Below are 24,641 nucleotides of genomic sequence, written 5' to 3' on the forward strand. Positions count from 1 at the left end.
GGGACCACCCAGGACTATCCAGAGCTTCCTGGTTGCCCCTACAATTGTGGATCACAAACCAATATCTTTCCCAAACCTTTTATTTACTTGTTTTTTTAAGCTGATGCCTGTGTCTTTTTAAAATACCTCTCGTTGGAGTCAGCACACGTCCCAGGCTGCTGAGGCCCTGATGGTCACATCCATCTTAAAGCAAATCATCTTAATGTAAAGCATCAACCCTAATGAAAATAAATCCTACTACATCATCTGATTTCCTCCCATCTCCCCATGCTCTGCTGCCTGCCCCCATTGCAAACATCTTATGTAGATGAGTTCTTGAGGCCATTTCAACAAGAAACAAGACTGGGGCCCAGGAGATGCTGAAATCAAGTCCCTGAATATTTACGGGACACTTGACATGAAGCAGGCATTTGCAGACCTCATACCTATGGGACCTTTGCAACCATCCTCTGCAGAGATCGTCATGAACCCATTTATAGAAGAGTCAATGAGGTCAAGTGATTCACGCAAAGTCACGCTGCTGGTTTCCATAGGGATGGGACACAACTCTGGGATTCTCTGACCCTGGAGCCTGTATTCTCTTCTTTATACTGTCCATGTTCCCCATTTTGCTAATAGAGTCTGAGTAGTTCTCCAGTTTCAAAGTGCATAGAAGTCACCTGGAAAAATTGCTTAAAAAAAAAAAAAGATCCATCCTCAGTCCTACAAATTTTGATTCACTAGGTCCAGGGTGAGACTTGGACACCTTGAGGAAGACCTAGTCCTTCACAAATAACAGCCCTTCCTGCCACTCCAGGTACTGGGCTCTGAAAGTCAACTCTCAAGCATCGCCCTGTGTGTCAAATCTGTGTTGGCTTATTTCCTGGCCAAGCCAGCCCAAGTAAGGGCAGAGAGCCTCTTCTGGAGGGGAGAGGGAGACCTTTGGAGCCATCCTCAGCCTCTACCTCTTGCTGTTCCCGTGGCATTTTTTTAGCCCAGACCCTAAACTTCACCTCCTTCTGTGACCTCTAATTAGCTTTCCAGATCTGGCCGGAGGAAGCGGGAAAGCCCAGGCATGGATGTTGCAATGACAGATTATTTAACACGACTGAGTGCTCTCTGCATCATGAATTCCCCCACCGGAGACATGAGACATTCCTGGGCTGCCTGCCAGGTTGAGTCCCTAGCCAGGAGCGTTTTTACACAGAGATACAAATGGCTTTTTGCCCACCCGCTGTGGCTTGTCATGACTGCTTCCTCCCCACGGCAGAAGGATGCCACATCAAATGTTCGCCTTTAAAGACACTTACTTCACGGATCTGGGAGACTTCCCTATCTTCACCTGCCATCATGCAGGCCTGTTCCTTAGAGGCAACCCTTTTGGTCACGAGATAAAAAGGGAAAACTGCTTCTTCCTTCCTTTTCCGTATGTGAGTAATGACTGACTCTTTCTCGTGGTTCATATGTGGTGACAGGGTTTCTGCAGACAGAATCTAAATTTAATTAGAAGTTCAGGGGCTGTCTGTCTGCATTTTGTCTATTCCGTTGTGGAGAAACTGGACCAAAGGGTGTGTGTGACTTTAAACAAGATACCCAAGCCCTCCGAGGTCCAGTTCCTTCATAGTGAAATAAGGTTAACAATCCTGTCTCTTGGTTATTAAGCATCTGAATGAAGGCAGAGTGCAAAGGACCCAGAAAAATCGCAGACACGTAGTAGGGGTCTCTGGCTCTGTGTCTCTGCATGTGTTGTCATCACTTTCTCGGCATCTGGCTACATAAGGTGTGGTCCCCAAAGAAGCAGCACCTGCCTCCCCTGGGATCTTGATAGAAATGCAGGATCTCATACCCCACCCCAGACCTGTCCAATCAGAATCTGCATTTTGATAGGTTTAGGCATTGCAGCGAGGGGGGAGTGGTTAGCTCACTATCCGACAGGGTAAAGAGGCTGGGAAGGGGTATGGCAACAGATCTCTAACCATTTTCTATCTTTTTGCACTGTTCACCATCTCTGCTACGCTATGCCAGAATATATACTCCCCTGTGGGAGCGATCTCCTTCTATAGAACTCTGACCTCCTTGCCCTCCAAGTGTTGCCTAGGGATAAAAGACCAACTTCTTGGAGTGGCATTCAGGTCCCCCCTCAATCTGGACCAATCCAACCTTTCCGGCCATGGCTTCTGCAGACACTGTGTTCTATCCACCCTGGGCAATGTCTGTCATTTCTGAAGGGCAGACTTCACTTAGAGGCCTCGGCTCCTAATTCCAGAAATGATTCCCTATCCTCATGGGATACTGTCATTTCATTACCTTCACCCACTTACTCAAGCTCCAGCTCCTGGAATGCTCTTCTCCATCTCTTAAACCCTACCCAGTTTTCAAGGCTCAGGTCCATTGTAATTGTCAGAATATGTATAGGTCAAGGTCGTAAAGGGTGAGCATCTAACAGTCAAGAATGTGGGTTGTTCGTTCACCCACCAACAGCTATTTAAATCCCTTTGGGAAATTCTGAACTTCTGAGACGTGTGTACTCTGATCAACCCTGGTTGGGTAAAGAAGATAGTAAAGGTGTCAAATCAGAGAGTTGTGATGATTCCTTGGCAGGGGGTGGGGAGCTACTCTGCCTGGCCCAGTGATTGGCACATAGTAAATGTTCAACAGAACTTGAGCAAACCCACTATGGTGAAAAACCACTTCAGCATAAATTCTATTGAGATGAGCCTATGTATGGTTCCTTCACTACTGTAATCCTGGTACCTGGCCCAGCTTCTGATACACAGAAAATGTTCAATAAATATTTCCAAAAATAAACAAACATATAAATAAATTGTTAAATAATTGTAAAGCTCCGTACAAATAAATGTTGCTATTTTGTTTGTTTTTATTTGTTTTGTTTAGTTTATTTTATTTATTATTTATTCTTTTATTTATTTGTTTGTTATTATTTAGTTAACAGAATTTAGATAACCTGAGAGAGACGGAGATCCTGCATTTATTACTAATGTGACTGCTGACTTATGCTGTCTTCCAGGGCCATGGAAGTGGGCTATGGCTTCTTCACACACAATGCAAAGGTTATATACTGTGGGGTTTCCCCTCCTTATTTCAATGTCTTGTCCAATCTGCTTTCAATCTTTTGTCAGCGTAACATAACTGTACCCCTCCATAATAACTATTTGGAGCCACGATCGTCTCTAGACCGTTGGCATCACCAGTTAGGATGCGAAAGTTTCAACACTCAGACTGTGCCCACCTTTTCTAGGAGCCCATGTCTGTCCTAGATCATCATCCCTCAATCTCAAAAACAAAAAAGATGCTTTTTCTAAGAAATAATAGAGAGGTCTCAGCAAGATATGGACCACACACCTGAGTGAAGGACAGAGAGAAGGATAGCTCCAAAATGGCGCCCTCAATTGGAAGGTCAAGGACAGCCCAATAGGTTTGTGAGGTCATGCAGATCACAACTTCCCAGCATGATTGCCACCATCTGCTCTCTCCCAGGCCATCGGTGCTGGCCACACCCCTTCACACTCCACTCTTACCGTGTCTTCCTCAAATGCAGGGACTCCGGCTAACGAGGCCCCAGGTGGTCTCTCTTTGTATGCATATCTTGTCAAATGGCAGAATCACCTGCGGGTCCTGGGAAATTATGGATACTGAGTCAGTGGATCCTAGGTGGGGCCTGAGAGCCTGCATTTCTAGTAAGTCCAAGTGAGGAAAATGCTGGTGAGAGTGTCACACTTTGAATAAGAAGGGTGGACTCTGTTCCTGGACTATGGATTTCATCATTCTCCTAGGACCTTAGAAGCCCAGTCCTCTGCTAAATACATTTTAAGAAAAAAATTTCTTATAATTATATTTGTCAATTATACCTAAGTAGAACTGGGGGAAAAATGATTTCTATATATTGAAAAATACATTTGAAGTATGGAAAATTTCTTCTGTAGATCACATCATGCAAATTAATCATTGACAAATTGATGGATATGGAGTATTTTACATGAGAATAAAAGATGATGAGTTCCAATTATAATGTACATTGAATATTTACTACCCTGGTTTTTGCGATTGCTTAGTCCCTATCATAGAAATATAAGCTTCCCGATGTCAATAGCTTATTGACAACAGCTTATGAAGTACTTTGTTTGTTATCCTGAAGCCCCTTTTGTCTTTTTATGCTATCTTGCTACTAACACTGCTTTCATGATCTAAGGACTCTTCCTTCAGATAGCAATTAGGATAGATGATTAGTGGTTATCTGTCAGCGATGTTGATGGTGGTATATAAAATAACAGAAAACATTTACTGAGTATTTCCTAGGGGTCAGGCACAATGCTAAGTGCTTTATAAAAATTTACTTGACTTAATCCTCAAAATAACCTCATGGAGACACTGGTATCAATTACAACTATGAAAATAAGAAAATGAAGGTCAAGAAAAAGGAAGTAGACTTTCTTCTATTCCCCAGGGCTAGTAGGTTGTAGTGTGAGTACTTGAACCTGGGTCTGCATGGCTCCAAACCTCAGAGTGTTGACAGCTACAAAACATTAAAAAATAAAATAATGTCAAAAAATACAAAAACAATTTTTTAATTTTAAAGAAGTACAAGAAATTCAGACACTCTTTGGCTACCTATCCAATTAACAGTCCCCTTTAAGAAATATTGTGCTGGGGCACCTGGGTGACTCAGTGGGTTAAAGCTTCTGCCTTCGGCTCAGGTCATGATCTCAGGGCCCTGGGATTGAGCCCCGCATTGGTGTCTCCGCTCAGCAGGGATCCTGCTTCCCCTTCTCTCTCTGCCTGCCTCTGTGCCTACTCGTGATCTCTATCTGTCAAATAAATAAATAAAATCTTTAAAAAAATAAATATTATGCTAAAATTAAAAATTCACTTAAAATAATCCTGTTTCCTTTTGTGAACAGATGGCCAGAATTATATCCATGAAACTTTTTTTTTCTTTTTGTATTTTGGAAAAGTAGCATGCAATCATCGTAAGATGAGGCTTCCAAAAATTGCTCACATGCTGCATTGAACCAATTTAACAACATAACAAAGCAGTCAGGAGGATCAGATCTGGCTCTTATGGGCCAAATCAATCCTTCCCATATTTGTTTATTGGGCCTAAAACTTTGTTCATTTTTCATTCTGCACTTTCTAGTAAACCAAGTAAAATTTTCTCATTAGTTTAAAGCAGATGAAACCATCTTACGTAAATATTCTGAATTGTGATCAAAGCATTCACCAAGTCAAAAAAAATGTAAACATTGGTCATTTGGAAAGTATTGCTTTATGCAGGTAGGCAGACATTCAAATGTTGACAGATTTTATTACATAGTGTCAAATATTAGATTCACTAATCTCACCAGCAAAGTATTTTTAATTTATTTTTTTTCAAATCTTTTGTTTATTTACTCATGAGAGACAGAGAGAGAAGCAGAAGGAGAGGAAGAAGCAGACTCCCCGCTGAGTGGAGAGCCCGATGCGGGACTGGATCCCGGCACCCTGGGATCATGACTTGAGCGGAAAGCAGATGTCTAATGACAGAGCCACCATGCACCCATGAAACCTTTAAGTATTGGGAAACTATCAAGCTCACAGTGGTCAATACAAGTTTTTTTATGTTCTCATTTTGACGATAATTTTCCCCCAGTTTTCCTGAGATACAACTGATATGTAATCTTGTATTAGTTAAATTCGTAAGCATAATGATCTGATGTGTGCATGTATCACAAAATGATTGTCATGAGTCTACTCAACCTGTTTCATGTAGTTACAATTTCTCCCCGCCCTCACCCCTGTATGACAAACTTGTAATATCTACTTTCTTAGCAACTTTGAAACATACAATATTGCTAAGCATAGTGTCCACGGGGTCAGTGACAACCCCATAACATATTCATGTACTCACTGGAAGTTTGTAACCCTTTGACCACCCTCTGCTAAATACTTGTAACATTTATTGTATACCTACTGCGTGGCTGGTTACTAATAGACCTTCGACTGACTTAATCTGATGTCCTGTGTTCACATTCCCACTTTATAGAAGAAGAACGCAAGTTCCCAAGGGATGTGAGGAGTCTTCCAGTCCCGGGGACGGGGAATTGTGGGCTGGAGCAGCAGCTGGAGACCTTCCGTGCAGACAAGAACCTTCCGTGCGGATAAGAACCACCACCCTGAAAACACTAGATCGCTCTGGAGGTTTACTTTGTATATTTACATGTCTGCTCCCACGAGCCAGGCTCCACGATCTGTAAGTGGATTAGCACCCACCTGCTATTACCCACGCAGGTGTCTGTGGCTAAGTATTTCTCAAGAATATGGGCATCACGCCATCTTTGTTAGAGTTGCCAAGGATGCTTGTAGCAAATAACATGTATGTCCCCATCCCAGATAGTGGCTGGGTCTGGCTAACTTTTCACCAAGATCCCTTTCCCTTCTGGGCATTAGACTCTATTTCCCCGGGGCGCAGCATGGAGGTGTGGAACTAGTTCTCACGAATGGGAGGTGAATGGAAGTAACACGGTCACCTCTTTGCTGCAGAAATTAAGAGCAGGTGTGTCCTCTCTGCACCCCTTCATTTCATGCTCTTATCTGAGGACTCTGAAGCTACAAGGAAGGGTAGAAGCCAAGATGGAGGAGTCTGGGGTCCCAGAATAACCAGGAGAAGAATATGTCCAGATCAACTCCAGAGAACTCCACCCCACTAACTTATACTGGATTGTGGCTTGAGAAATGAATCATTATCTCGTTCAGGCATTGACACGGTGGGATGGCTGGTGTAAAATTTGTTTTCCCTGCTGCATATATCTACTGGATCTTGGCAGGAAGAGCCCAGAAATCTGCATTTTCAGAAAGCCTCCGGGTCATTCTGGAAAACCAGAGTTTCATGAAAGGGGTCAGTCTTGAGGGAGGATGGCAGTGCACCAGGGTGGCCCAGAGAGTTGTGTCAAAAACAACGATACCAGTTATGGTTTCTATCACACCTTGTCCTCCGTCAACCCCCTTTCTCATCCCTTCCTCTCTCATGGAACACTGACGTCAAAGCACATTCCTGAGAGGCTCTCGCGGTAACATGTTTTTTCTTGCAGATAGATAGGTTAATTTCTGGAACGTGAGCTTGTCCTGAGAGCAACCTGATGGGTTGGTTGCAAACAGCAGTCACAGATGGGAGCCTGCATGCACAGCAGGTATTTTATCGATCAAAAAAGCAAAATTTGAGGATGACTCATCTTTATTTTCGTATCTGTCATGTTGTCTGTCATTTCGAGTCAGAGACCAAGGCCTGGGGCTGTGTGGAGGTTGTGGGTAAGTGAAAGCAAATAATAACATACCCATTTTAGGGCATGGGAACGTTTGTATGGGTCCAGAAATTTCTCTCAACAGTTGGCCATACTCAAAAGCGCATACCTGCCCACCCAAAGACCTGGTCTCCAATGACTCTTGTTTCTCTGCTTTCTTCGGGAATCTACTGCAACAACAGCATGGTAGCTCTTTCCACTCCAACACACATGTGCACACACAGGTACAGAATATTCACATCAGACACCCAACAAAGGAGAGGGTCCCCTTCCTTCTATTCGTGCCTGGGGTAGCTACTGGCTGAACTGGGAACTGGTGGGGAGAACAGTTATTGTTGAGAAGAAATTAATCTCCCCCATACCCTTCATGGTGCAGAATGGGCTCCCATTCTGTTAACCATTCATGGTTCTCCTAGTTCCTGGTGAACTGCCCTTTCTCCAGAACTGTGTGAGACTCTATCAGACTCTGGGAGGGAGACAACAGGGCCTGGAGAAGGGATGGTCCCTGTCCAGCTCTGAGATCACAACATCAAACCTCTGGTACACACCATAGGCCAGATAGCCCCAAGGTGGCCTTAAAATCTGAGACAAGAAATCTGGAAATTCTGCTGTACTTGGAGCTCCAGACTAAAGGAAATTGGCCTCTGTCCCTTCTGAAGCCCAGTTGGCTTCCCTTTTTTTTTACCCCCTTCAACCACTTTATTGGAAAATCCTTCGTGATTTAACATCATGGTTCTTTCCTGTGCAGGTAAATGATCTGATGGGGCCTAGACATACTAGAAGTACCATCACAAGGCCCAAAAAGGCAGCCACAGCCACCACTGTCTTAAAGGCGACATCTCCAACAGTCCCAGGCCCCAAGTTCCCAACATCTCTGAGGGAGGAGCCAGGTGAGTCCCGGGAGACCTGTTACCCTGTTCTCTTCATCAGTGGGCTTCAGCTCAAGACAAAAGATCACCCCCTTTCCTGCTTCACCTGTCCCAACTGCCTACCTGTTTCTGGCTGGGCTGCAGTGGTCCCCTGAGACCATCTTGGCTCTACAGAAAAGAACTAGATCCTAGAGTAAACCCCTCTTCCATCGCAAAGGCCGTATCCAGGCTCTGAACATTTGTAACTGAAGTTTTCCTCCTTTGGCAGATTTGGATGCGGGGTTCTATGCAAACTTTCATTGCAGTAGGTGTAATGTTGGGATTTGCCAAGTCATTTGGGGGTCTGTAGACCCTGAACACCCTCCCTGAGGGCAGGGAGTTTTCCTCATTCCTCACAATAAGGGCAGGAGCATAATATGCATTCCAATAAATGTAAGAAGGAAGAAGGAAAGAAGGAAGGTCGGTCAAATGTTCCATTTTCTACATGCAGTTTATAAAACACAGCCCGATCAGAAAAGAACCATCTCCAAGAGAGGAAAAGACCCAATAACTAGACTCCTTGGCTCTAGAAGGCCCCAAACCCAACTTTGACTCAATACATGAATCATCAGTGTAAAAAGAGGTCACGTCCTACAGACCCAATGATCTGGTTTGAGGTTAAATTTACTCCTATGACCTGGCTCTTGTAAGTGGTTTCTGGAACTAAGTAGACCAAGCCACACCCAGTGACTTGGAGACATGGAAAAAGTAATAGATGCGTGCGTTGTATGAAAGGCTGCTATATACAGCTTACTACTTGTATTTCCAAATCAGGAAGTAGGGAAAAGTAAAAAGTAGGACATAGGCTTTGAATTGAAGCTGTTTTTCTGAGGCTGGGTGGTAGCCACCCAAACATGAGACAGGGCATTCTACACTTCTTTTCCAATCATATAGTCCCCTTCCTTAAGCTGCTCAGGTCTCCTTCTTCTGAGTTGACTGAAAGACTTACTCTCGATGCTTCGATGGCTCTGAGGTAGCCTTCACTAAAATGGAATGGAGAGTCGCCGCTGTAGAATGCTCTGGTGAAGGGATCAGTGTGCAGACGGTCTTGGGAGGAAGAGTGGAGGAGGGAACACAACTCTGGACTTTGCAGTCAAGCAGTCTTGGGGCACACTGCAAATAGGTCAGGTGTGAACCTGATCACCTCAGGCAAGTCACTGTGGCTCACTGACCATCAGGTTTAGCCTAATGAACAAAAGCAGAACACACTGACCGTGAACATTGCAAGGATTCAATGCGATGCCCCTTGCTAAGATGACACAGGCCAATCAGCTCGAGTCCTTCCCTCTTCACTCCTTTTCATCCCCAACCCTCCTCATCTCACTTCTTCTCTCTTCCCTCTGCTCCTTGTGAACACTTCACCCCATCCCTGATTGTCTTGTAGAGACTAAGGTGAGGATCAGTGAGTCTAAACGCATCCCACTGAACACAGTCAAAGTCAGTTCCCAACCTGGTCAGTTCCCTCCTCTTGAAGCCTGGGCTCCAATCCGTGGTTCAGCCCCGCTCAGTGTTGAGAAACCCTGGTCTGCACCAGGTACTCGAGGAAACTTCGAGAGTGGCCTTGCCTGGGTCCCAGGGCTGGTTCCGGTCATTGACAGTCTGGACAAAGGCTTAGGGGAAGAGAGAGATGCCCAAGCTGATCTTTGCAGTGTTTTGTACGTGGGACCCCCCTTCCTCTCTCGGTGGGCAAACCTCCATCTCATCACCATCTCTCTCCACACTGGCCACTGTACGTGGGATGAGGGGGTCCCCTTTGGGACACACAGCACCTCCCACGGGTGGTTCACAGCCTGTCACAGAGAATAGGTACTAGCGCGTTTGTCTTATCCTCCGCCCCCGCCCCCCACATGCACACACACACAGGAAGGTGACCGGCCGCCCCAAGACATTCTTCAGGTCATGCGGAACAGTGTTGTGACCCTGGACAGGCCCCTCACCGGCTGGGCAGACTCAAACCCTTAACCACCAACATTTCACTCTCGGCAGCTGCAGAAAGGATTTCTTGCAGGTACTGGGAGGAATAAAAAGAAAAGCAAATAGTGATCTTTTTTTTTCTTTGAACATTTTTTGCACCTTGTAGCCTCATACCAAGTGCCAGGAGCCCATTCCAGCTCGTCGTCCCTCACCCTGCACAGTGGGTGCAAGCCCAAACTTGGAAAGCACTGACAGGCTATCTGTCACCACCCGCTGTCCTCATCGGGTGCCTGGGCCCCCGCTCTGCACTAGAGTCCTTCCAGTTACCCATGCGGGGACTGTCCTGGCTGAGCTGCCCTGCACCCCCTCCCGGGAGCTGCAATTACACCCCTGCCCCCCCAGGCTGCCTAGCTCCCCACTGCCTCCCTCTGCCTCCCATCAGACCCCAAGAACTGAGACCCTGCGAACTCCAGATCAGGATTTTTGCCATAGATCACCCAGTATACCCAATATACCCAGACCCACTGCGGGGGAGCTCCAACACTCACATTTTGATGACCCTATCTTAATAAAGGGCAACATGCTGTTTCTATCATGGGAGCCCCTGGACACCGACTCCCACTGCATGTGCGTCACTGCCACTGGGGAGATGACAATATGGGAAGGGGATCCCCCGGGGAAGGTCATGGGACTGGGGTCTTCTAGGGTCATTTCCCACAAACGCCCTTGGCTCGGTTCTCTGCAGGGGGACAGAATGAAAGCGAGGCAACACCAGGGCCAAGATGCAGCCATACACTCGCGGCCCTACAGAGCCAGGGACGGAAGCTCAACCACAAGAGTGAGCTTCCTGACATTTCCTGCCCTGCTGCCCTCTCCTCATTGATTCCCAAAGAAGCCGGGGCCAGGCATCCAAGCCAAGCCCCAATTCCTCTGTGCATGTCCCTTACCCCTCGGCCCCTCGCCTCTCCCGATGTCCCCACTTCCAAAGGGCCAGAGTCCCTCTGTTTTCTCAGCCTTCAACAGAAAGTCTGGAATTTCCTCCCAGACCCTGAAATTGGGAAACTCCCATCTATGTTTATCATCCCTAAAAAGGAGAATCATCCCCATGAATAAGCCTGTCCTTTGAGCCTGAAGGCAGATCATGACCTTGGACTTTTTCCAGCCCCACTAGTGGAGCTGCCCAGTGGCCCAAGGTGAGGCCACCCAGCTACCCTGTCCCTCTTCCCAGCTGCCATCCAGGCCACCTGTTCTTTATGGCTTCTCCCCACCCAGAGCAGAGGATGAAGCCACTGCAGGCACTCTGATGGTCGGGGCCAGAGGGACCTCTGTGCATGAACACAACTTCACAGTTTCTGTCGCTTTGCCCCAGAAAGGGGGAGAGGAGTAGCTTCACAGAATGAAGGTAAAATGCATCAGGGCGTGGGCAGCGCAGGTCTGAGGGGTGGGGGTTGACCGTGATCTTATGCTTGTTAGAGGCACAGCCTCACCTTGTCCACAGTCCAGCTGTTCTTCAGAGGGAGGCCAGACCCCGTGCACATCAAGCCGGGTCTACGTTCCCAACCTGGAGGCTCAAGGTCTCTCCCCAGCTGTGTGATCTTCGGCGGTGCGGACTCTCTGGGCCTCCATTTCTTCCTGGGTTCACTAGAGATGATGAAATGGTGAGGTTAACAGGAGAGAATGCTTGTCTTACCCTCGCCTCCATGCCCAGCAAGTGGGGTTCCGTTGGCGTGTGCTGGCGTCTCCCCTCCCTGTGCTGCACGCGGACACCCCTTCTACCCACCGTGCTTGGCGGCCCTTCTTCTTCTTTTTTTTTTTTTTTAGATTTTATTTATTTATTTGACAGGCAGAGATCACAAGCAGGCAGAGAGAGGGGAAGGGAAGCAGGCTCCCTGCTGAGCAGAGAGCCCGATGCGGGGCTCGATCCCAGGACCCTGGGATCATGACCTGAGCCGAAGGCAGAGGCTTTAACCCACTGAGCCACCCAGGTGCCCCTTGGCGGCCCTTCTTCACCTCCCCTGCCCCACCGTCAGCATATCTCCTGTGGTTTTTCTGGGAAGTTTCCCTTCTCTTTTGTGAAATGCAGAGCAACTAGGGGCTGTTCTGTCCATTAGAAGAGGAAGTCCTTCAGCCCTGGGGCCTTTCCCCAAGGTTCACGTGAGGAGCTCTGTGCAGCCACCCAGAGGGCCTTTGGCCAGACTTTGCTTTCCCCAAGTCCCCTTCTAGGGGACAGCAGCCAGTTCCCCCCACTCTGATCCCCCAGAGTCCCCCTGGAGCCACAGCTGGGCAAATCGGATGGAGCCAAGTCTCCCTTGGGGCTTCCCCATCACCCATTAGCATCACCTCATCTCTCCAAGGACACCCTGCCCTCAGCCCACTTGTCCCCACACTCCACCTGGCCATTCGCCCTGGTGAGACCCAGTCAGGTGGCTCTACCCCATGGGGCCTCAGGAAGATGTGTGGGTCCTCAGTAGACCCCACTGTCAGGATATCAGCTCTGCGAGCCCCATGCTGTGTCCATGAGTGAGAGTCACTCTGCTAACTAGCCCAGGTGAGCCCCGAGGCAGGCAGGACTCCTGACCCACCGTTTTCTTAGACCAGAGCTTTCAAGAGCAGCAAGGCTCTCGTAGGGAAAGACATTCCCTTTTCAGCTGTCTTTTAACATTTTTGATCTGGTCAAGGAGAAAGCCTCAGCACTTACCAACCTCCTCCCCCTTCTCTCTGTCTCCCTCTCCCTCTCTTCAACAAGAGAGTAAGCTCAGAGCTCCGACATCAGGCAGGCAAGTGCATCCAGCTCCAATCGAAAAACAATGTTTATTTTGATGGCAAGAATAGCAAACAATATTGGTTTCACATTTATAGCAGTCATAAAATGTTTCCTTTCAAAACGCATGTATTTAAGTAAAAAAAAAATGTGAGTCATTTTAAAGAAAATCACTAGGTCTGTCAGAGAACGGTTTTACAAAGACATGTGAAAACATCGCAAAGGTAGAATGCCAAAACTCAGGATGAGCTTTAGCTGAATGACACACCCTAACAAGGAGAATTCCGGGCCCTTGGGATCCACTGATGGGTGAGGAGCTTGGATCCCAGCGTTTGGTCATGTGCACACAAACATCAGCGGCAAAGGTAGATTGTACCCCTAGGATGAATGCCCTCTTTTTCCTTCTGTCTATTCAGGTAAGGATGTTAAAAAAAAAAAAAAAAAAAATTCAAAACCCAAAGACTAAGATGAAATTTTTCTGAACACGGGGTCTCATCCAGCATCAGGTATGGACTCTGGGAGGTGAAGCTGGGGGGAGGAAGAGGGGGTGGCCAGGCCAAATCCCCAGAATTACAGGTTGGCTGGGGTCTGGGTTCACAGCTGGAGGTGGGCCAAGGTACACACGGGACTCCTGGGTTCCGGTAGCAAAGTTGCTTCTGGCGCACATGAGACATGTTTCGGAGTCAGGGTGATGTGCCCAGACATGTCTGCACAGTGTTAGACAGCTAGATAGTGAGAGCACAGGCTGTCACTTATCAAGACGGTGCCCAAGGCAGACCACACACGAGTCAGAAGCCCTAGATTCTAATTTCAGTTCTGATTTCAGCTGATTGTGTGACCTTGACCAAGTCGCTTTACCCCGCCAGCCCAGTTTTTTCATCTGCAGAGAGAACTAACAGAGGTGAACTTCACCAAGGCAGGAAGTACCCCTGTTTAATGGGTCCATATAGACCCAGTATCTATTCTGGTGGGACATTCTGATTATTTTCATGAATTAAGATGTAAAGCATCCAGCGGAAATATCCTACCTCTTCTAACTTCCTCGGAAGTGGTAGGCCTGCTGATAACTGTCATTCTCTCTACAGCACTTTTCTGCAAGGAGAATGAATCCATGGCAGGGCAGCAAGAAGGAAGTTGAAGAACTCACTGGCTCTCTCTAGATTCCAAGACATGTAACAGGTGGCAAGTCCACGGATCTCAGCTCCTGGGGCCAGCAAGACACCTGTGCACAGGGCTAGTTCTGCAAGCTCCAGCCCTAGAGTGGGAAGAACGGAATCATCCTAGATTGAAACTGTGGCCGTGGAGCAGAGAGCAAAAAATGCTGGCTAGCAAGAGGAAAAGGTCAAATAGCTTGTTATTTTCCTCTTGAAATCTGTCCAAGGACCTATGTTGTAGCGAAAAACCACAGGAAAGTGTGCGGACTTTCCCAGTTACAATGATTAACAGCTGCTCCTTCTTTTTGCCACATCTGTGGGCTTGAAAGTAACCCTTTTGTTCTCCAGAAAATCACAGACACATTCCTTCCTTCTGAGCTCCAGACACCCTGGAGGGTGGACCAAGTTGGCTGCATTTTGCAAGTGGTTTTAGAGCAGGGAGGATAAATAAGTTTCTGTCTTTGGAATTTCCCTTGTGTTCGTTCAGTAGAACATTATTAAGCACTGTCTTTGTCCAGGCATTATCTATGTCTTGGGGAACCACGGTCTCCCAGATAAATGGGGAGGGGGAGACTAGCAAGACCAAGAGAATAGATAAACTCTGAAATACATTTCTAAATGCTGTAGAAATGTAGAATACTGGCGTCTTTTCTAGCCTTGGCTTCCAGGAGGAAAGGGCCTCTGAACTGGGTTTTGCAGAATGAGTAGAAGTTGGCTGGTGAAGAAGGGTAAGAGTCTCCAGAAAGAGCAAATGGCTTATGTGCAAAGACCCAGAAGTGTGATCTTGGTAGAGGAGGGAGTGGGGGGAGTCCCTGAAAACCACTTTGGCTTTTCTGGAGCCTGAGTGCCTGAAGTTTGAAGGGAAGCTAGAGAGAGAGGAAGGGACTGAGCCACGACCAAGTTCCGGATAGACATGCTGATGGGCTTGGACTTTACCCTGAGGACTCAGAGGGACCATTGAGAGATTCTCAGCATGGAAGAGACCCAATGGATTGGCATCTCAGTCCTTCGGCATTGGGGTGGAGGATGGCTGAGAGCCCAGCCAGGAGCCTTTTTGTACCCAGGAAAAATGTTTTAAGAACCCAAAGAAGAGGATGGCAAAGAAGGGGCTGGAAGGGGATGATTTTAGCTAGAAGAGCTCAGGACAACTGACAGTTTTTTATTCAACCTGCTGGACCAACACTCAACTCCTTGAAGTCCTGTGCCATGTTCTACCAACCCCAGACCCCCAAACAGCGAGCAGTGTCTCTCGCAGAATAGATCACTATAGAGCTTTGTTAAAGGATGCAGGGATGAATGAATGAGTGAGTGCATGAGTGAATGAATGAAAGCAGTCTTCCTTTAAGAGCCCTGCTGTCCAATCCTCACTGGCTATCCACTCCTGGCTTAGCTTCCCTCTCCAGAGAGCGGAGGTCCTGAAGAATCCTGAAGAGGTGAGGGGGACAGGAAACCCCAGGCTGCTCCGACAGAAGGCCTCTCTGTTTCTCTTAGAGGCCCAGCGGGACTCAGCAGAGAGAAAGAGACCTCTGGGCAGGAAGTCCCAGCCTGGCCCGTCGGCCTGGAGGGCTCCCGATTTCTCCTCCAGGCTGCGGGCTTGGGCAAGCCCGGGCCACAGAACGTGCCCCGAATGTGCAGCCCACTTTAGCTACTTCACCACTGACCCTCGGGGAGGGGGGACTTCACCAGCTTGCTGGGAGGGCCTGAGAAAACCTGGTTGTGGGAGATGCTCAGGACGGATGAGCTTTAGGACTATGAATTTGTGTGGGAGAGCAGGACAGCCCAAAAGCCCCAGATTCAGAGCTTTGGTTCTGGCAGGTTCTAGCTACAGGGCCCCGTATGAGGTGCTTAACTCCTCTGAACCTTGAGTTCTCACTTGGCAAAGGGGAACATGGAGTGTCTATCCCCCTGGGTGGTTGTGAAGGTGGGAAATGAGAGATGATAGGCAAACAGCCTTGACCAGTCTTGACCAGCTGTGAGGTGCGGCATCCCTCCACCACAGTCATGGGAGTGGCAACCCTGAGGACGGCTCTTCCTTGGGGATGGATCCCCTGCCGGCTTCAGAGCATCCTCCACTCTGTGACACAAGCAGGTGACTGTGTGTTTTGGGGACAGACATGTGGATGACCAACAGTTAAGAGGTCCTTGCCTCGGTTTCCCTCACCAGCACCTCAGAGGGCCGAAATCACACAAGTAAAGACTCTGTGGCCAGCATGTGACCCAACGATATGACCCCCTCCAGGCAATGTCATCAAGCTCAAAGGCATGAAGTAAGTGACCGTGAGGGATTGATTCAGAATCCATTCTACAGTTCACTTACCAGAGCCCCCTGATGCTCCAAGAACCCTGTGGGAGAGGAAAGACCCCCTCCCAGGAGAGGAATCAGAGACTGAGGTGGCAGCCCCAATTAGCTGTCACTGATTTGTGACTTTGAGTAAGTCGCTGCTTCCTCTGGCTGTAGGAGCCTCAGTCTCCAAGATGGGGAGTGGGTGCTGAACGTCCCCTTGGCGCCTTTCTGTTTTCAACCCAGAGCTGCAGTGCACCCATCGAACGGCCCCTTCACCTGGGGCTGCACCCACCGGAGACAGGGTGGTCTCCTACATTCACAGGGAGTTAGCTGCTCTGAGCTCTGGTTGGCTTGCAGGAAAGCTCTAGAGTCAGAGCTGCCTCTTGGTTTCCCTGTGGGCCTGGTTGAGAAGCCAGCAGGGGCTTGGGCAGGTGCGGTTCCTTTGTTTTGCCAGATGCAAATAACGGAAGAGAGAGGGGGTTTTATGACTTTCTTTTTCTTAGAAGGCTTACAGACTCAAGCACTCCCGGAAAAACTTACGTCATCCTTCAAAACGGGATGTCTCATTAGGATGATGCGTCCCAAGGACACAAAAATGAAATGAGAGAGAAGAGAGAAATGGAGAACTAGCAAAAACCACTGGAAGGAAAACTGAGCAGCAGACGCGGATGTCTAGAAAGGGAAGCAGGATCTTGATGTTTGGCCCAGAGCAAGGAAGAGAAGAAGAATGGCATTGCAAAACCCATCCGAGAGACAGGAATGGGGGGGATGCAGTGTGGGCCAAGATGGGACAGCAGAGCCTAGCCTAGACCACACTGGGTTTCTAATCTGGGTGTCCAGACCCACTTTCTCACCAGGATGCCTGCCAGAGCAGTGAGGGGGGTGGGGGGAGTTCAAGCCGGCTCGGAACACAGAGACGGGAGACCTGCTTCCTTCCAATCTTGCTCGGGTAGCTTCTCACATTTGACCTTAGGCAGGTAGGTCATTTGACCTCTCCCTGTGATGGCATGATTGTCCCCAGACCTGCCCATCCCGCAGGGTTGCTATGGGTAAGAGGTGCAATGATGCTAATTCTGACCTGTGGGCATGAAGCCAAACGGCCCATCCGATGGGGGAATTTCCAGAACTGAGAGACTTCCTTCCTCCGCAGCTGCCCTCGAAGAGAAGCAATGGAGCAAAGGAACCTCGGCATTACACAGGGGGTCAGAATTTTACCATTTCCCTTCTACGGCTGAGGACCCACATAGCAAACCCCTTAGCCAAGGTATCACACTGAGTCAGTGGGAGGTGTCCATTGGGCCAATGCCCAGGACAGCTCAGACCCAGTCAAAATACAGTCAAAACATCAGAGTCAGATTTCTTTCAGGTTTTAACTCCCTTAATAGCTGAGGTCTCGTCACACCCAAGCTCTCCATTCATGCGTTCAGCAAACCTGGGCCTCGTACAGAGCTCCTGTCTAGCATGGACAAAGCATTTAATTACCACTTGTTAAGTAAATGAATAAATGAATGGTGAATGAATGAATGAATGAATGAATGTCAGGCCCTCTCCTATATGCTGGGATAAAGTCAGAGAACAGATAGATCCTGCCTATCCTTGCTTACAGCATCGTGCCGTAGATAAACAGATAAAGAACCTTTAAAATACAAGGTGCTCCCAACATCATAGAAAGAAAAGTGTAACATACGGGATCACAAAGGCTCACAAGTCAAAAGGAGTCTGGAAAGACTTCTTGGAGAAGGCCCAGCAACCATTCCAGCAGAGGAAACAATGAGAGCCTGGGCTGGATTCTTCGAGAATGAGCCATTAGGTGTTAACTAGAGCCTAGAGTAACTGAAAGAAATAACTCATGAGATGTGGTCTGGAAGGTAAGCCATGGCCAGGCACTCGGTCTGATGGCTAGATGGAAGGAGGTAGCTCCAGGAATGGCTCTAAGAACGAGTTGAACTCTGTCAAGTCAAAACAGAGAGCTGCTGAAACTCTCTTGGTAGACCAGATTGATGGCTTGGGGTAGATCGATTTGCTATCAGTACAAAGCATGGACCAGATGGTGGAGCTTCTGTTTGGCAGGAAATCATATTCAATTGTTTTAATAGGATTTAAACGAAGGCGGGTCCTTTGGGACAAGGAAGAGGAAATGCTTGCTAAAGATGCCTCAGTAGTGCAACGGACAGGGCTTGGAGGCCAAATGGATGTAGCAGGAGGTGAGCGTAGAAATCTAAGCCCTGCTTTCAAGCTTGGCCATCTCTGGGAGCAGATGGGTGAATTCTTAGTGGGCGAGGCTGGTCTGGGAGTGGCATGAGACCAGGGGCTGAGGATGTCTCTGTCTTCCTCACACTCAGCACTGTACCTGGAAGCAGAGGCAAACGGAGATAGCATCAAGGCATGGTTTGGGGAACTTAAAACCCCTCCTCAAAAATTCTCCATAGACGAGAGAGAGAGAGAGATGCAAACCAAGAAACAGACTCTTCACTATAGAGAGCAAACCTATGGTTACCAGAAGGGAGGTGGGAGGTGGGGATGGGTTAAACAGGTGATGGGGATTACGGTGCGTACCTGTTGTGGTGAGTACAGGGTGATGTATGGAATTGTTGAATCAATGTATTGTATGCCTGAAACTAACATCACACTGTATGGTAACTAACGAGGATTGAAATAAAAACTTAAAAAAAAATTCTCCATAGACTTTCTGCCCAAAGCCACCCCAAAGGAATAAACTAAGGAAAAAGATTTTCTCGTAGGCACGCCCAACCCCAACACAGTCCTCTACCGTATCTCCTAACCAAACGGATTCCCTGAAGCCCTCTTGGGTAGAGAGGTCTCATCTGTCACAGGGGTTTAATGCTTCTTGGTTGAAAGAAGGAAAGGAAGGGAGAGAGGCAGGGAAAAGAGAGGGAGGGAAAGGGGAGATACCAAGAAGGAAGGATGTCCCATTGGAAGTAGGGAACACCCAGGTGTACAGGCCCAGGAGGTGGAGAGAAGTACAAGTCTAGAGCTTGCCTGCAGAGTTCTGCCGGATAATGAGAGTTTGAATATGGGAGTCCAGAGGAAAGAGAGTCTAGACCCAGGGTAACGCATTTAGCTACCACGGGGGCCAGGTAGAGAAGACACATGAGTGGAAGAAGGCCAGCAGCAAGCAACAGAGCAGCCGTGGGGGTGGGAGGGCCATCTCCAGGGAAGCCAAGAGCCGGTGCTCCATCCAAAGGGACAGCTGTCACTCCGTTGTCATGGGTTTCTGCCACATGGGATTGGGGGTTGGTGCTGCCAGATCCGATTCTACCAAGACAAACCAGATGCCCCCAATTTTAAGTGAGAAACCGCCTGATTTTACACGTTAGCAATTAATCGTCTTCTTTTCTTTTTAAGATTTTATGTATTTATTTGACAGAGAGGGAGAGATCACAAGTAGGCAGAGCAGCAGGCGGGTGGCGGGGGGTGGGGGAGCAGGCTCCCCGCTGAGCAGGGAGCCCGATATGGGGCTCGATCCCAGGACCCTGGGATCATGACCAGAGCCAAAGGCTGAGGCTTAACCCACTGAGCCACTCAGGCACCCCAACTGTCTTCTTTTTATTCACCATGCAAACAGAACCAAGCCATGGGTCACCAGTTTGCTCACGCCAGTGGGAGTTGAAGCACGAGCGCCTTGCAAACAGCAATATCCAAGGAGGCACAGAGCAGAGAAGCAAGGGAGCACAGTATCCAAGGGAGCAGCAGGGAGGAACGCGAAAAGAGAACAGAGCCTTGGACACAAGAGTGGGCAGCATTTCCCGGAAGAGCAAGCTGCAGATGGTGTTAACGGGGCAGTGGTCCCTGGGATCAGAGTTGTCAAGACTCCCCTGCAGGAAGAGATAAGAAGGTCCCTGATGAGACCCTAAGGATTTCAGCTCAAGCGATGGATGTAGAAAGTATATGGCAACTGCTTAAGGACTTCATTGTAGGTGAGAATACAGAGACCACACATAGAGATCAGTTATTCAAGGACTTTTTCCCAGGTTGGGGTACCTGGGGGGGGACTTAGTCGTTAAGTATCTGCCTTCATCTCAGGTCATGATCCCAGGGTCCCGGGATCGAGCCCCGCATCGGGCTCCCTACTCAGTGGGGAGCCTGCTTCTCCCTCTCCCTCTGCCTCTCCCCTTGCTCATGCTTGCACTCTCTCTCTCTCTCTCTCTGTCTCTGTCTCTCTCAAGTAAGTAAATAAAATCTTTAAAAAAAAAAGAAAGAAAGAATTTTTCCCAGGAAACGGAGGAAAGAGAGCACGGCATTGCTTGAGGGAAGGCAGGAATAAGGGAAATATGTTTTTTTGAACAATGAAGACCTGAGCATTGCTGGCTGGGGAAAGGGAAGGAAGAGTAGAAAGAGAGAGCCAGGAATCGCACAGAGGAAAGGAGAATGCCAGGTTCTGGAAAAGTCTGCAACAGCTCATGGATGTAGATGGAGCAGTGCCCCTTGACATGAGGGACGAGCTCTTCTACAGCAGGAGAGAAGAGAGGCAATAGCATGAGAATGGGGGTGTGGGCACGGGGGAATTCTAACCACTGCACAGCCTCTGCTTCCCCAAGAGGTATTTTGTGTCCTGAACCTGGAGCCTGAGATGTGAGGGCCTGGTGACGGGTACTGTGCCTGTGCGGGGTTCAGAGGATGGAGGGAACGAGGCACGTGGGGACAGCGTGGCTGGTGTGGTCATTAGGATGGCGAGACTCCAGCCAGCCTGATAGCCCGAGGGTCAGGAATTAGGGGGCCTTTGCATGGCCCGCAATGGGGCACTGGCTCATGGTGGGGAGACAGGACGGACCCCTGCGGAAATGAGAGATGAGCAAGCCGGGAAGGAAAGGAAGCCAGGTAGGGTCGGAGGGCCCTGGACCTGCTGACACAGGGCCTGTGGAATTGCTGAAGGGGAAGGAAGCAGAAGGCTGCGGTCAAAGAAATGGATTACTAAGATGAACTTCATGAAATGCAGAAGTTCAGGGAGATGACAAAGTCCAGAGAGTGGCCAGGCGGCAGAGGCTAAAATGATGTGATGAGTTCGCTTGAACAGGGACCTGTTGGAGGACTTCCCTATCTGTGCCTCTATACCCCTGCTCTTCACCTTCCCCTGACCCACCCACCACCTCCTTTCCAAAGCTTCCGTGGACAGGGTGGACAGAGGTGAGCTTTAGGGGGAAGGGAGAGGGCGATAAGCAGAAGGGAAGGACTGGAAAGGCATGGGGAAGACTGGCCTTGGGGTGGGAACACCCGGGTTTCAGTCCTAGCCCTGCTGCTTCTCAGCTACCTTGTCCCTGAGCAAGTCAACCTCCGAGCCTCAGTGTCCACATCTGTAACATGGGAATGATGATCCCAGCCTCATGTACACTGCAATGCTCTTGTTAGAGTCACAGCATTCTATGAATCATAAAACACATGCAAAGAATTAGAGTCACGGGTGCCTCGTGGCCCACAGTTTTGAAATCATTCCTTGTTAACCACACAGGAGTTCTAGAAGGCGTTCGGTAAACACTTAAAACCAATGGTAATCATGGTCACAAAATCAGAATCGTGTCACGGCCCAGCATGTCATTGCTTGGGGATAGAAGTACGTTTTATATTGGGAGCTTGTGAGATGCTGAAACGGTGAACTTTCCACAGCAAAGAAATGTGTGTGTAGCTGACATGGTCCTTTTTTTGTCATCTTGGGGTGCAAATGGTTCTCAGTTCCTTTATGATGTTCAGTTCATCACCAGAACCCCAAGTCGTCCTGATTAGGAGGAAATTGCACAGTCTGGGCTTAAGCGTCCCCTCCCAACTTTGTCATAGTTCCCAAGAAACGTGGGGACCCGTTGGCTCCAGCTGCCAAGTCCTGCTGTGGTATTTCAACCACAGTGGCCAGGGCTCTTGGCTGCCATCACTTCCAGCACTGCCAGTGACCGTGGATTACTGTCCCCGCACCACCCAAAGTCTGTCCCTCTTTCTCGCTCTCACTGTGCCCCCTCCAGTCTTGGCCGTCGGGCCGCCCTGGGGCTCCCAACGCGGCAGCACATCCATATACCCTGGCAGGTTTGGACACAGCCTTAAAGCATGATGACCGCCTCAACAGAGAGAGTGTCTGATCACGTTGGACTCAAAGAGGTGGCCTCAGTTCCTCTCCCCTTAAGATGTTCTTTGTCCTTAAGATGTATCCATTTTCTCCCCCATGCCCAGCTCTGCAGAGCAAGGGGTTTGGGAGGGGCAGTCTCTCCCTTTGACCACCCAACATTTCCCCCGCCCTTGCCCCAGGACCTTGAGTGACTCTCCATAATGCAACGAATGCCTACTTCTCTAGCCTCAGGAAGATTTCTCCAAACAAAGAAGCAAAAAACGTAGCTGGCAGTCTCGCTGGAAAAGTTAAGATCTGTGTCACCAGGCACTTCCCACAGCACACACGGGCATCTGCACGGCTCTTCTGCACTGATCTGGGAGGGCACCGAAATCCTGGGCAACTTTCTTTTCCCCAGTTTAAATGAACCTCAGCAGGGATTCTCAGGGAGGAATCTCGACGGCACCAGCAGTCCTGATTTCCCCCGAATTCATTCATTCATTTATCCCACCGGTGGTGGTGTGGCCAAGGCTAGGCTTTAATGCAAGAGTGAACGCAAGAGTGAACACACATCTGAGTTCCCGTGCGCCAGTGTGTCTGTCCCCTGCTTGCTTGCCATCCCCACCGCGTTACCAAGAGCTCCGAGAGCAGCGTGCTTGTGACGTTTCTCTCGTCCCCTTGGCTCTATTTTTGAGCAACATGGACGTTGCAAAGTTGAATGATTTGGTAACGCTTTGTTTTAAATCCTTGATTTAAGTCAGAAAAAAAAAAATGGGTGTGCTTTGCGCAACCGTCCCCCTCAACTCCGTCCCTCCCCTAGGCAGATCCCATCTGCGCGTTCGTGCAGACTCTTCTCGGGCTCTGCCTTACAGTAAATGCAGAAGAAGCTCATGAATAGAGCCAAAGCTTTGCCAGCTGGGGCTGCACCAGCGCACCAGCGCGCCAGCTGAAACCATTAACAAAGAAGGAGGTTTTTGTGGCCGGGGAAGTTTCGCTTTTCCGGAGGCGGCATTTTGCAACTAAAAGAGAGAAGCTGTTCGTCCCCAAAGAAGGATCCATGTGGCCCCTAAAAATCACTCTTGCCTAGTGCCTCTTTGCTGGCCCCCCAACCCTTGCCACTACCTCTTCCCCCAAATAGAAGCCAGGGGCAACTCGGGAAACCAGCAGTCTTGTTTCTCTACTCGTTTCCCTGTCTGACACTAGACCATCCTCCAATTCAGGTACCTGGGGAAACCATTCGAGATTCCCGGACGGGCTGTAGGTTCAAACAGTATTTCGGGAGAACTTAACTGCATGGATGCATCGGGGGCTGGGATCCAGCCCAGGCGAGAGCCTCGAGGCGGGCTGGGGCACAGAGGGCTCTGGAAGCAGAGGCGGAGGCCGAGAGAGGCACGCGAGCTTCGAGGGCAGACAGGGGCCTGTCGGGACGTGAGCTCTCCAGCGAGAGCTGGCTGTGTGACAAGCCAGGGCCCGAACGTGATTCTGGGGCTGTTCCGTCCTAACAGCTTTTTTCGGTTGCCCAAGGCTCTCCCTCTGTCCAAGAAGACAAGAGAACATGGATGAGAGAAAACTTGGGAAATCGAAACCTCACCTCATTGTAACACGCATGCCCAATGGACTTCCACAGCCCGACCTGAAGGCGGAGGGAGGCGCACCTGCTTCCCCGGGCCGGCATGGGCGCCCCAGGCTGCCCGCCCTCTGTAGTTTGCTCAGGTCCTCAGAGTGACACAGCTCTTTACACGGTGCTTACAAAGCACCCTTGGCTTATTATTTCATGCAAGTCTCATGACAACGTTGGAAGCAGCTGTCTTACTAATCACAATTTACAGAAGAGGCTCAGAGGGGTCAAGTGACTTATGCAAGGCCACACAGCCAGACAGAGGCAGACTCGGGCCTCTGGCCCTGGGGTTCTGACACTGCCCAGGATTCTCTCCATGAGTACAGGGGGCCTCTTCTTCCTTGCCCTTCACTCACTCTTTCTCCTCTTGTTTCTTTGCCCTTTTCTACCTGTGCCTCATTCTGCTGGGGCCGCCCAACCTGGCCAGCACCGCCCCTATTTTGTGTACCTCATGCTTTAGGCCAGGGTTGTCCAAACATGGCTGGGAGGGGTGGGAGGGACAGCTTAGGGAAAAAATATAGGTTTACATCATAAAATTACAGATTGTGATTCAGCGGGTCTGGGGTGAAGACCAGAACTCTGTATTTGTGATAGGTTCCTTGGTACTTAGTTTTATTTGGTCACAGATGCCTTTGCTAATCTGATGGAAGCTATGGTCGCTCTCTCTAGAGAAATACAC

The 24,641-nt window shown here is 49.0% G+C and overlaps 2 long non-coding RNA genes across 6 annotated transcripts in view; one reads left to right on the forward strand and one right to left on the reverse strand.

Annotated features, from left to right (window-relative positions):
- Window positions 1–2,837: 2,837 nt before the first annotated feature.
- The window catches only part of LOC309851744, a 33,876-nt gene continuing 12,072 nt past the window's right edge, over window positions 2,838–24,641 (reverse strand). For 2 of the 5 annotated variants that reach the window (XR_014304896.1, XR_014304897.1), the window contains exons 2-5: window positions 11,584–11,737; window positions 10,120–10,193; window positions 9,633–9,792; window positions 8,907–9,367 (exon numbers count right to left, since the gene is read on the reverse strand). This is a non-coding gene — a long non-coding RNA (uncharacterized lncRNA). Of the gene's footprint in view, window positions 4,514–8,906; window positions 9,368–9,632; window positions 9,793–10,119; window positions 10,194–11,583; window positions 11,738–12,794; window positions 12,867–23,935; window positions 24,009–24,641 lie in introns of those variants that run through there. The other 3 variants (XR_014304895.1, XR_014304898.1, XR_014304899.1) reach the window with 3 other exon arrangements.
- Window positions 10,847–14,478, forward strand: LOC309851756. Its single transcript, XR_014304913.1, has 2 exons — window positions 10,847–11,498; window positions 13,943–14,478. It is a non-coding gene; the product is annotated as an uncharacterized lncRNA (long non-coding RNA).

The sequence above is a fragment of the Mustela nivalis genome (assembly GCF_964662115.1).
Source record: "Mustela nivalis genome assembly, chromosome: 17".
Lineage (NCBI taxonomy): Eukaryota > Metazoa > Chordata > Mammalia > Carnivora > Mustelidae > Mustela > Mustela nivalis.